A 12,289-nucleotide genomic window follows, 5' to 3' on the forward strand; every position below is an offset into this window, starting at 1 on the left:
AGTCGACCGCCAAAGACTTCCACTGCACTCGTGAAGTTCGTATAGGCTTCTTTCTTGTATATCTGATATCGCGTTCGCATATGCGGTAGGTTTCAGTAGGATACTTACTGTCGCACTATGGGCACAAGTCTGTGCCTAGTCAGGAACTTTGTAATGGCATGCGTTCATTACATAATGGAACTTTGAAAGCGCTGCCGAAGACATCTGTAGCATTCGGTTTTTTTTTTTTTTGTTTGTTTGTTTGTACGGTTCAACCTCTCAAAGTGATTTAGACTATGAGGGTCGCCGTAGTGATGGGCTCCGTAAATTTAGATCACCTGCGGTTCCTTAGCGTTTCATGAAATCGCACAGTACACCGGCTTCTTGCTTTTCACCTCCATCGAAAACCGGCCGCCGTAGCAGGTATCGGTCAGCAGTCCAACGCCCTATAACCACTAAAACCACTGCATCGGGAACTATGGCATCCAGATTTTCTGTGTTTTCGAGACCTTCTCACAAAACACAGAAGATCCGGGTTTTGCAGATGCCATTAGTAACGCTATCAAAGTTCCATTATGGAATGAACGCGTTTCGTTAGAAAAATGCATAATTTACAAAAGATCGACATGTGCCCCCTCCCAAAAATGGGGACAGAAACTCTGCTTGAAAACACATCAATCATTATGGTGCTTAGAACAAGATCTTATTTTTCGACTTACGGTTACAAGACTAATGTAGTATCTCCGTCTGAACATTCCTTGCTTTAGTTTAGAATACATGAAGGATCTGCAAAACCATGTTTGCATGAACTCGGTTAGTGACTGTCCGATTCCTCTGCGATGGCTAATAATGACTTGATACTGCTGAGAACGAATGGTTAAAAACCTACGAGGTGCTTAGCTGCTCCAGTAGGCACGTAGTTTATATTAATGCAGTGTGATATAACGCCGAGATATATGCCTGAGGCCCGAATTCTGGCATTAACTTATCACCGACTAGTATAGCACACGTCATGGCAGCATTTAGCTGTCATTGAAAAAGCTCCGCTAGAGTGATTATCGACTAACTAACGGTCCCCTATCAGCGCCTTATCAACGTAGCCTTATTCTGGTAAGCAGTCTCTCTTGTCATCGCAGCAAATTACGAAAGCGCGAGCCTAGCGGTCGCTTGAAAGCGACGAAGAAACGAGGTGTCTTCAGACGCACCGTCAGCTGGCCTTGCTCCTGGAACTTGGCTATCATTTTTCGCACGAAAGGGACGCCTCTTGGGTTGACGAACAGACTGCAGTACTGGCCCGTGAAGTCCACGTCGCCGTAGAAGTCGCGCACCACGACGTCCAGGCACTCGTCGTAGTTGCCCAGGTCGGCTACGCTTCCTTGCAGCAAGCCCGGCGGAGGTTTGCCATTCGAGTCAGCCACTGCACAAAGCGGACACCAGAAAGTTGGCTGTTAAGGCTTCAGGGCTGCCGATGCATAACTCAGGACATCGCATAGGCGCTAGTGTCAACCACACATTAATAGCATCACTACCTTAGGCTTTCATATCTGTATTGCGCTTTTTCTCGTTATTGATTACACTCAAGGTACGAAAGATTTGACTGTGATAACAAAACTTAAAACCATCGTCAGATACCGAGACCGTGCATTTTGTTTATTCGTACTATTTTATATTTAAAATCTTTTTTCCAATAAATATACCTATTTAAAGAAAATTTTGTCACACCCTGTCCTCTGCTTGTCCTTCACTCCAGCAGCGATCTAATGAAGCGGTATGTGCAAAAACTCCTCATGTGAGATTTTAGTCACATCCTGTGCAAAATATTTTATGAAGTTTATAACATGATAAAAAAAAGACTATAACCTAGCAAATGCCGCCATTGTACCTTCATTTGTTTTATAAATGAACAATGCCGCGTCGCTAAAAACCGTTTATTGGATATGGGAGGGAAATACGGTTCTGTGCAAAAGTGGAGAGGACCATTCGAACTGCCACGATTACTCATTTTCTTTATTAAAAGGCACACCCGACGGAGGTACTGAGGCAAGCAGGCAAGCATATCAGGCAGGGCGCACTATGCCCCGCCTGAACATCTTGGAGAGACATTGCCATTTATAAACAACTTCACCTTGTTCTCGCTGGTGCGGCGCGACATGGTATGGCGGCGGCTTGTACAAAACGGCCACAGAAAACGAGTGGCTCAGAACACTCAATTCTGTTTCAAAAAGTCAGTGCTATTAACACAGAAATAGGTCACCAGCCAGTAGTATTGTAGTTTTGATGACTGGCGTTATCTCTACTTTTTAAAAATAATTCCTGCTGTCGAGGCACTGACTAGGGCGAATCTATTGCTCCAGCAGAGTGGTTTAGAAACCCGCTTCTCCTTATTGTTTCCTTATTTCGTCTCAGCTCAACTATTATTCTGTGCAGTGGCCAGGACGGTCACTTCCCACACGGACCAGTCGCAATGAGGCTGTGAAAAGGCCGCGACCTGACTGGAGAGCCCGTGCCACGGTCGGCTGGCGATCGGGAAAAAAAGAATACAATGGTAGCAGCCCGAGTGGGTGGTGGCGCACCCTGCGGACGACCACAGTAGCAAAATCTGCCTCTTGCTTCTTGCCTGCGTAACGGTATGTGATGACTTGTTCGGTAGTAACAACATCAGGCCAGACGCGTCTTCCTGTCAGCCACCATGTTGCGAATGTATATTATTTAAGTAGGCTAGCGCGATTATGCACTTAGTTAGCCTCTTGTAGGTCAGTAAAGTGCAGAAGTAGCGTTAAACCTCGGCAAGCCATAGTCGCTTTAGTTGCTAGCGATTTTGTGTGCTCATCAATTTGATTTAATTTTAAGTGATAGTGAATTTTGATAGTCATATCAATTATACCCGTGTAGCTGTCCTTTCCCGTCACCGCAAGTGCGTGATAATGTTTTTTTGCGCATGTTTCAAGTTCTAAGTTTGCTTCTTGTTCCGAGTCTTCAAATAGTATTTATGTTATCTCTTATTCAAGCTGCCATACACCCTACGACCTGACACATCGCTGCGCGCTGTCCTGCGTTTGTAGGTTCTAAGCGTGCCTTCTATTGTAGGCCCGAACGAGGTAGCTGAGGATACCTGTCGCCACATTTAGCTATACCTGACAGCTTGTAATTAATGGGGCGTGCATGTGAACAACGAGCACCAGTGTTCTCTCGCACGAGGCACATGGCCGGAGCGCTGCTCCAACTAGGCCGCTTGGCGATCACGAACGGCTCGAGGAAAAGCTCAGTGCCGTGACCCAAGCAGTGGGGCGCTTGCAGTTCGTCTTCGCCTCGGACGCATTCGGGTTCTTTCTTTCCGCCCGTGAGCACTTCGAGGAGAATCTCGCATCTTCAGACGAGCTGTCAACAATAGTAGCTATATTGCTTCAGCCCGTGAGCGATTCTGGCAGGCTTTTTGATGGCCTCCTATGAAGAAGCCGTCAGAAGGGACGAGTGTGAGCTCGACGTTCTGTCCGGTTCACGACTGGCTTTATTATTTCGTGGTCCGCGGTTGGAGTTGTGCGAAACCGAAAACGCACACAGAGCATCTCCGTTTACTGTCGTCGGCATATTCGCGGTTCCCTGTTTACTTTTCCGGCACTTAAGAAATACACGAGGGAAAAAGCAGATAGAGTGACTTTGTCGGCCCCTTGAGTAGGATATATATTCTGCGAAGCGTGCATGCTAAGCGTTCTCTTTGCCTGTACGGATGATATATGACGTGTATGACGATCCAAGTCCGTACGCGACCTATTTTAAGGTACGCGATTAAAGATATGCCCGGTATATGCTTGACTCATGACATGACGCAGAAGTAAGCTTAGATCTGTCAGAAGCTCTCCTGGAGCCACGCAAGAGTTTTATTTTTGTGCCGCTTCACGTCTCTTCAAGACGAGGGGGAATAATATATAATTTCTTCACGGGTAGGGATTGTTTCACTCGGTTCCGGGGGTTGCGTTGTTTCGAAAAGGACGATTGAGGTGCGTGGTGCCAAATATTAGGGTGGAGCTACAAAACTGAGTCACACTACGGTAAGAATTGCGCAGTTCAGGAAAAACATGGTGTGTCTTGATGCTGATTTTCGGCCTGCGTATAAATACAGGATCGTTTATTGCAGTTTAGCACTAACGCTGGGGCTCGGAAGAAAGCATGGGATGACCGATCTATCAGGCCAGGAGGGTCGGTGTACCAGTGCTTTAAGGGAGGGGGAAGGGGGGGTTGTTAAGTTCGCATATTCTCGAAGGAACACGCTAACTTTAAGACAAGGGACCACAGACAGGGTAAGAAGAAACGCTTGTCCAGAATAAAAATATCCCCGTATTCATCTCAGTTGTTCACCTGCAATACGGTAAAGGAGCAGATGGACCTTTTTGTGCACAGAACACTAAACTACGTTGTGCTTATTTCAAGCAGCCTGCGCAGGAACAGAACTGTTCGCGGCAATTTTTTTCTCTTTCAAACGCTTGAGAGGCATGGCAGCCACTTCAGTGCTCCAGTTTTGATCACTAAAGCGACAGATGTGTCCTTTGGTCTCGTTTTTTCGCTTAGACAGGATGCTTTGACAAGCTTTTCTTTTCTTGTCGTTTTAGTTACCATTGCATCATTTGTGCGATACCATTGTGTCGCACAAACGATACAATGGTATCATTTGTATGATACCCACATCCCTGTGTATGCGCTCAGCGCAGGAAGCTACGTTACGTAACTTCCAGGAAAAATTCCCAGCTGCGTGCCTGGTCTCCTTTGAAACGGGGTGGTCGCGGGTGTCAGGCTCAGAATTTATTTATTTTCTTACCCTTTCTCAGCTTCAACAATAATTACCATAGTATTAACCATTCTTTCGAATTAGAGTTACAATTACATTTAGGATATACTAACTCTTATTCCACAAAACCGTGTTTCGATAGGGACATCCCAAATCTTTTTTATGCCACCAATTTTCCATTTCTTTTTTTTTTTTTTTTTTTTTTTTTATCGCAAGAACACTTTTTCACAAGGTCTGACCGGCTCACCCTTCTCTGCATCGTCGAACTGGCAGGCACTGACATATCTGGCTTCTCTATACAGATGGGAAAGTGAGATCAGAATCCAGCGTATACCTCCCAGGACCCTTGGATCCGGAGTTAGACATGCGCTGCCCCTGTAGGCCGCGCAGACACGTTCGTACGGCGGGGTTAAAGCGGGGCTATATATTTATGTCGCTCCTGGCAACTTGGGCAATGTGCCTCACGCTCCTCCTCGCGACTGTGCCTCTGGCAGATGATGGCAGTAAGGCAGCGGCATCAGTTACGTCTACCATCTACCAATATAACCTGCGCCAAATCAGTGCTTTCTCACGTTATACTAGATTTAGGCACGGTAAACATCTGCTAGGGCTTTTAATAACCTGCTCCCTGGACACACTCGCGTTACTTTTGTTATTCCTGAGCTCTAGCGCCTCAGAGATTCTGATTTGGTTGGAATCGACGTCGGAATAAAAATGAATCCTATACAGTACGCGACAAAGTGTGCTCGATTGTCTTTTGGAGTTTACTACATGCTGCAATGCATGGACCATCCTCCCGAGTATCTTCTTGTATCTGAGCGTTCCAAAGCACCCAGATCTCCCCTCGAAGAATAGGAAGCTATATCAAAAGAGCGGCACGCACAAACACTGCACTTAGCGGGAGTGACAAGCTTTCAGTCTGCTGAAATGCACAATGTCAGACTGAGAAGCACGACGCGAAGAGCTGACAGTCCATTCAGGAAGGGCTTCGTAAATCACGGCACTAACCCGGCGGAGGACATTATAGGGACCAAAAAAAAAAAAAAAAAAAGCGACGCAAGAGTTTTTCGAAGTGACCTCTCTGCCGGAGGTGGTTCCATACCCAGACCTGGTCACCGTGATGATATTCGACGTCCCGGTGATGGAGATTGTACGCTTATCATATCATAGGTTGTTTCCTTCTGGTTTTGCTTTTTCCTATTTTATGGACATCCATAGTTGGCTTGTTTACCACTGAGTTTGCTCAAATCTTACCCTCTGCATATAAGACCCTCGTTTTAACGCTATTCATCATTCTTCTCTGATATCTTGTGTACTTACTTACTGGTTAGTTTTCTACTTCTCATCCTCCACAGTGGTCTTTCCAGGAAACAGCCGAATAGCTTAGCTGCCCATCGGTTTTCGTCCTTCTGCACAGTTCTTCGTACAATAATTTACTTTGCGCTTTCCGGGCTTCGAAAGTGTTCATCTCATGTTTTTCTGAATTTGTGGTTTCACTCGCCGCGGTGGCTCAGTGGTCAAGGAGCTCGGCTACTGAGTCGGAGGACCCTGCTCGATCGCGGCCGCATTGGCGGCGCTTCGGTGGAGGCGAAAAAGGAAATGCGACCGGAGTGCTGTGCAACGTCCCCCATACGGCCTCCTTCATGCACACTGTGGATGTTAAATTTCAAACAATCCAAATCATTTGTGATTTTGTCGCGAAAATCGTCGTTGAAAGAGCGCCGCAGCTTGGCAGTGCCTCCGAGGTCAACGCTGGTGCCAGCGCACTATATATGCACGCTCATTTCGGCCTACAGGCTTCTGTCAAAGGCTGCACGTTCATGCAAAAATACCTGTGCGCACACCTAAGAGACCTTGCAACACTTTTGGAACACTGTAAATAGCCCGTTCCAGTCGTTAGGTCACCTTCTTCGCATTCTATCTGAGATGAATAGTGCGCCTTCACAAAGCGCATGGACGTTGGAGAATCATGGCCGACAGTTGGCTTAACCTTGCATTTGACATTTAAAGCATGCCGTTAATAGGGCTACGTCTATAGGTATCTAAACGGCAGTTTATCCTAAGGTTTCAGACATCACTCAAACTGCACGCAGCTACTACAGAAAGAGATAATAAAAAATTTCAAACGAACCGCGGCCGCGCAGATGCATGTCCATCACGTCCGCTAAGACGGGAAGTAACGGCCTCGCCAAATAAGCGGCCTGCAGTCTTCTCTCGTTATTGCCACATGCCCGTAGAAGCACGCAGTCTTAAGGTACTACTCCACGTGGGAAGCCACATGCGGCATACATATCAACCCTGTTTGTTCCCAAGATGCACAAGCTTGCCTTGCGTCACTTAGTCTGTAGCGTGTCTGGCTCGCAACCAAAGGGTCGTGGGTTCGTATCCCGCCTGCGATTTGAAATTCTTAACCACTTCCTTTAAGCGAAGGAAAATTATTTATAAAGTTAAATCATTTGACGAATGCGGTGACTTTATATAATTCGCATTACATGTGAAGTTTCGGTCACTTTTATTGAACTTGTGACGTCACGTTTCCGGTAAACGTTGTAGGTATGTTTGAAATTCCCACGAGAGGTCATGCAGCTGTGACGCCATGACCCTGTCGACAAATAAAAACTTTCGCGACACGACTCCGGATGCCGACGGGACAACGCCGTGTTTTCCGCTCAAACCTTCAAGATATCGCTTTAAAAAGCAAGCGAAGTACCAGCCAGCATCAGCGTCAGCTCGCTTCACTGGACCGTAGTAGAACCTGTTAGAATGGTTTTCGTGTGCGTGCGTGTCACGAGAGCCTGCCAACACTATCCTTAGCGTGGCTGCAGTGTATGCATTATCTCTGAATTGAACACAGATATAGACTTTCGATGCATTTCCTTATTAGCAGATGACGAAAAAAGGGGCGCTTTCATTTAAAGGTTGTGTGCATGCACGCTTGTATCGACCGGAAAAAAAATGCCGGGCACTTCTTTATTTAGACGCCAGCCGCCGATCTCATGATAGGCGCGTTTCCTTGACCGCGTGAAACCAGAGCTCTAAACAAGATCTTTCTGACAAAGCGGCCTCGCTCCTTCGCCTCCTCCTTACCTATCTTATTATTTGCTGCCTTCCTTCACGCGATCACGCTTTTGTCCGCACTCTTCTCCTCCAACCCTTTGCGCGGGTATGATAGCGCCACTCCTTTCGGATAGCCTCGCATTGCAGGCGAATGGAGGCAGCACCGCCTGTACTGTATGCTTGACAAAGACTGCGTGCGGAAACTTGTCCATTTTTGAGGCGCCAGCGTATCGAGCCCGCCTGCAATTTTACCTAAAGCCGCCGAGATTCCTTCTTTCCCGAAATAGTAGAAAAGAGGTCTATTCTAGGTCAGTAAGACGCTGCGCTGCGCCCGTGTGCGAAGATGTGGGAGCCATCATTGAGAGGCGGCGATGCATCCTCATCTCTACGCAGCGCTCCTCGAAGCCACTTTTCTGAACACAAAGAACACGCAGGGCGGCCTCGGATTCACCTATGGGATAGGCTGTGCTACGAATACTTGGTAGCGTGATCAAGTCTCGCTTGAAAACTCACACTGATCGCGTGTTCGTAAAGGTATACACAATTTGGCATTCAGTTGCGAAGATAAAAAAAAAAAAAAATTCTAAAATGTATTTTTTTTTTACCAACACTGCTTTCGGTGGAGCTTAGCCAACAAAATCAGGCAATGGAGCTGCAAGAAAGCGTTCTAAAGTTTTTTGGCACCAGACAAATAAAATTAATAAAATAAAAAAAAAATTGAAAAAGGAAGTGATGGAGAGACGACGTGTAATGCACAGCACGATAGTGTGTCTACAGGCGGAGTGGTCGACTGCCGCGATTGCTATAAGACTTTCCTCTCTCGCTTCCCACGAGAAATTTGTGGCTTCAAATCTACTCTGCTCCGACGGATTTTTTATTTTTCTTGTCGGAGCTCGGCAGATGCAGGCCACAGCATTTTTGGTTGGGTTTAACTGCTTGAAGTAGTGCTGTCAGACTAAATTTATCCGGAATTTAAGCTGGTCTTTGCGATGATACCTCGCAAAAGCACTGTTTGAATTACCGACATTAGGACACGTGGACTGCAACGTGACGACAAGGTGGGTCAATCAGGACTCAGGAGTCAAGACACAACGACGGTAAACAAGATTCTTGCTCTGTTCCAGTGTTCGTATGAGGGATCATTGGTTTCACAGAACGAAATGCGTCATTCAAACATGTGACTTTTCGTTATACCATTACTTTGTTTTACACACGCATCGCTTCTTGAGTGTTATTTCATTACCTTTTGAAAGAAAGTGTGTTATTGAGCCTTCCAAAAATTGGAAATTTCGAAAGCATTCAGCGCCGGCAAAATATTTCATCTAATTCAAAGGCCGGATCTAGTAGTGCTTTGCCCAGTGCGATGTCTGCAAGGATCGATAATCACAACGCCAGCTATGAACAATGACTTACGCATACAGAGGTATCTCTACCATAATATTGCGGGCGCACAACGAACGAGTGTCCACAGCAGTTTTCAAAGCACGCCGTTGATGGAAAACTCGTTTCTTACACCCACAAAGTATATAAAGAGTTTATGATTCGCGACAAAAACAGTGCACCCTTCAATCACAGATCGTAAATCCAGCGATTATGTTCGAAAATTTCGGTGGGCAGCAAACTAAATTGCTGTTTTCAGCGTTTCAATAATGAGCACGAAATAAATTTTGCATCCTTATCAATTCTGCACGGCGAACGATTGATATTTTTTTTTTTTTTCATTTAAGCCACCGTACATTCTTCCGCCAATTTGAACCCGTTAAAGAGGGCCTCTTGTGACCGCAATATCTTTACCTGAGCTCGGGTTGAATTTAGGGAGCGACCGTTACGCAGAGACAGACTGTCATATCGCGAAAACACACTCGCATGATTCTTTCTGCCCGGCTTTTTTTTTTTTTTTTCGTTTACATGTTTCTTCTTTTAACTGCTTATTGTGTACAGAGGGTAATTTTCACACAAATGAAAGCGAAGGTAGAATAATGAAAGATAGGCTGAAGGAGAAGGAGTGGGAGGAAAAGAGCAGAGAGAGAGGACGCGAGTGGCGTTTAAAACGGCATCAAGCAGATCGGGAAGCGTACGTTTCACGCGCCTGTCGTGTGCCGTTCTTGCCACAAGGCGGCACCGCATCTGCAGCCGTGAAGGAAGTCGCTTCCTCCTGAACACCGACAGCGCTGAAGGGTCGGTTAGTCTGCCGATGCGGGTCGCCGGCTGCAGCGCTAATCGTGTCAGGCCTCACATGAAGGCTTTGCGACGAAGTGATGAGCTTGAGAGTCAGTTTTTACTATGACATAGGAGACCAGGCCGGATTTGCAAGGGAATTACTACAGTTCAGGCCTCCCATTGAACGTGATAAATCGTAACATTGCGTGATATAACAATGGCGTGCTAGAACGCATTGAGATTAAGAGTCGTGCTGACTTCGAATTGAATTTAATTTCTAAGTGCCTAACTGCGCATTCCAGTCGGCGACCAGAGCAACTCTTCTTGACGCGCTAAACTCAAAGCATATGTTTCAATATGTGACTTGGATTCAATTCATTAGTTGTGTTGGACCGCGACATATATCATGCTCCTTCGAGGATTCTTAGAGCTGCTCCAAATCGCCGCCTCGGATGGGTCATTACTGTTGGGTCATAATGCAACCTGCAGAGCTCAGACGGCGCTGCGATCGTTCCATTGTGTGCCTAAACGCTGTTACCGTCAGCCGCTTGGGTCGCGATAAACGTGGGAACCATTCCGGACTGTTAGAGGCGCGTGTATGAATAATAACGTTGCTTGCGCATGTTCTGTCGACGCTGTCCAGTTAACTGACGTAAGCCGTGGGCGGCTTCGACACGCTTACGTCAAAATCCATAGGCAGGTGGCATAAAAGAGCACTAGGGTTTTGCTTGCCCATCTCGCTAGGCTGGCTGCGTGTCACAGCGCCGCTACTGATACGGCAAACTTTTCGCAGGTTGTCCACAGGGCAAGCCTTGGAAGCCCCCGGATCAATTTCAGTCACATGATGTTCTTTCACGTGCACTTAGTTATAGTGTACACAAGCGTTATTGTATTTTGCTTGCCTCCATACAGAAGCGACCACATCCAGTATACGGATTTGCAAATTGCAAACGGTGTACCTTGTGCCTTTCTGTTTTTCGCATTGTGTCGTAAACAGTAAATAATACAACGAAAAAGTCTAATAAACGCCATAAATGCCCGCCAAGCGTCGCAAATATTCCTCCTATCGAGAAGCTATAAATATTAAGAAACTTATCCCCCCCCCCCCCCACCAAAAAAAAAAAAAGAAAAAAAAAAGTGCAACACCGAGCCGGTGGGTGTTTTGCTAGCGTACGCCGCGCAACCAGGAATGGCTGATACAGCTTATAAGGTGAGGAGGATATGCATTTATGCGAGGCCGTGTCGTTGCCGCTAGAACTGTGGTCGTGCGTTGTACCGGCCAGGGTCTGTAGACAGGCCGTAGGCGATGGAACTCACGTGCTTGGCTCAGAAGAGCTGCAGAATCACAGCGTGCTGTCAAGCTGACAATTTATGTATTTTATGTAGTTTATGTAGTTTAATGTATTTTATGTAGTTTGTGTACCTACCGGTAAGCATTTCTGTGCCTTCCCAGCACGAACTTATTGTCCATTCACTATAAACCGAAGCCAGCGAAGGAAGAGAGAGTTAAAAGAAAAGGAGGAAGGCCAAGGGAAGTCGCTAGCATCCCAAACGCGGACTGACAATGTTTATCGATCACTTCGAGCACAAGTTGGCATGCCACATAGCTTACAGCTGATCAGTTATACGTATATGTTTTTGCAACGAAGGCTATCAAGCTCAGAAAAGCAGATTTTGCCGAAAGACAAAAAGAGAATCAATGGTTCCAGGATATCGAGCACCTGATATAGCGTATTTGTTATTGCTTCTTTGGAGCGTCTGTATCGCGCAAAGCATTAGGATACGGTGCTCCCGCACTAGCCTCGGTAGTGTGCACAATGCCACCGTTCGTAGAGGTCGAGGGGCTCACTCCTGGAATGGGCTTCGAGTCAAAAATGAGCGCGGTTCCAGCACACAATGGCTATGGCGATGCCTTACTGCCTTTTTGTATTTTTGTGCGAAGATGTTCGCAGATATATTCGCAGCGCTTCTTTTGAGGCGTGAGACAAACCTACGAATGTCTGAGAGCAGAAAAATACCTTGTTTCAGAACGACTCGAAACCAAGACGGAATAAAAGAAGTAATTCTTTTATTTCCGCGCTTATTTTTAAATCTTTACCTCAACGCCACAGCCAAGTGCAGGGGCCGATGCACTGAGCCGTAGAAATTGTGACTTGACGCAGAAAGATATTTCTGCTCTGGTTTCTCGTGGGCTCCGTTACGCCGAGCAAACCTCCTCGCCTTCGTTTCCCTGTTAGCACTTTTACCTTATCTGGTTTGTGGAAAACCAGTTTCCTGCCCCTTCGCCGCGACCGACCACAACCATCCCAA

The 12,289-nt window shown here is 46.4% G+C and overlaps 1 pseudogene; it reads right to left on the reverse strand.

Annotated features, from left to right (window-relative positions):
* LOC146204797 (nose resistant to fluoxetine protein 6-like) overlaps positions 1–12,289 on the reverse strand; it is a 90,142-nt pseudogene that overhangs the window by 30,629 nt on the left and 47,224 nt on the right.

Source organism: Amblyomma maculatum, chromosome 1, assembly GCF_055883805.1.
Source record: "Amblyomma maculatum isolate TAMU_Amacu chromosome 1, ASM5588380v1, whole genome shotgun sequence".
In the NCBI taxonomy this organism is placed as follows: Eukaryota; Metazoa; Arthropoda; class Arachnida; order Ixodida; family Ixodidae; genus Amblyomma; species Amblyomma maculatum.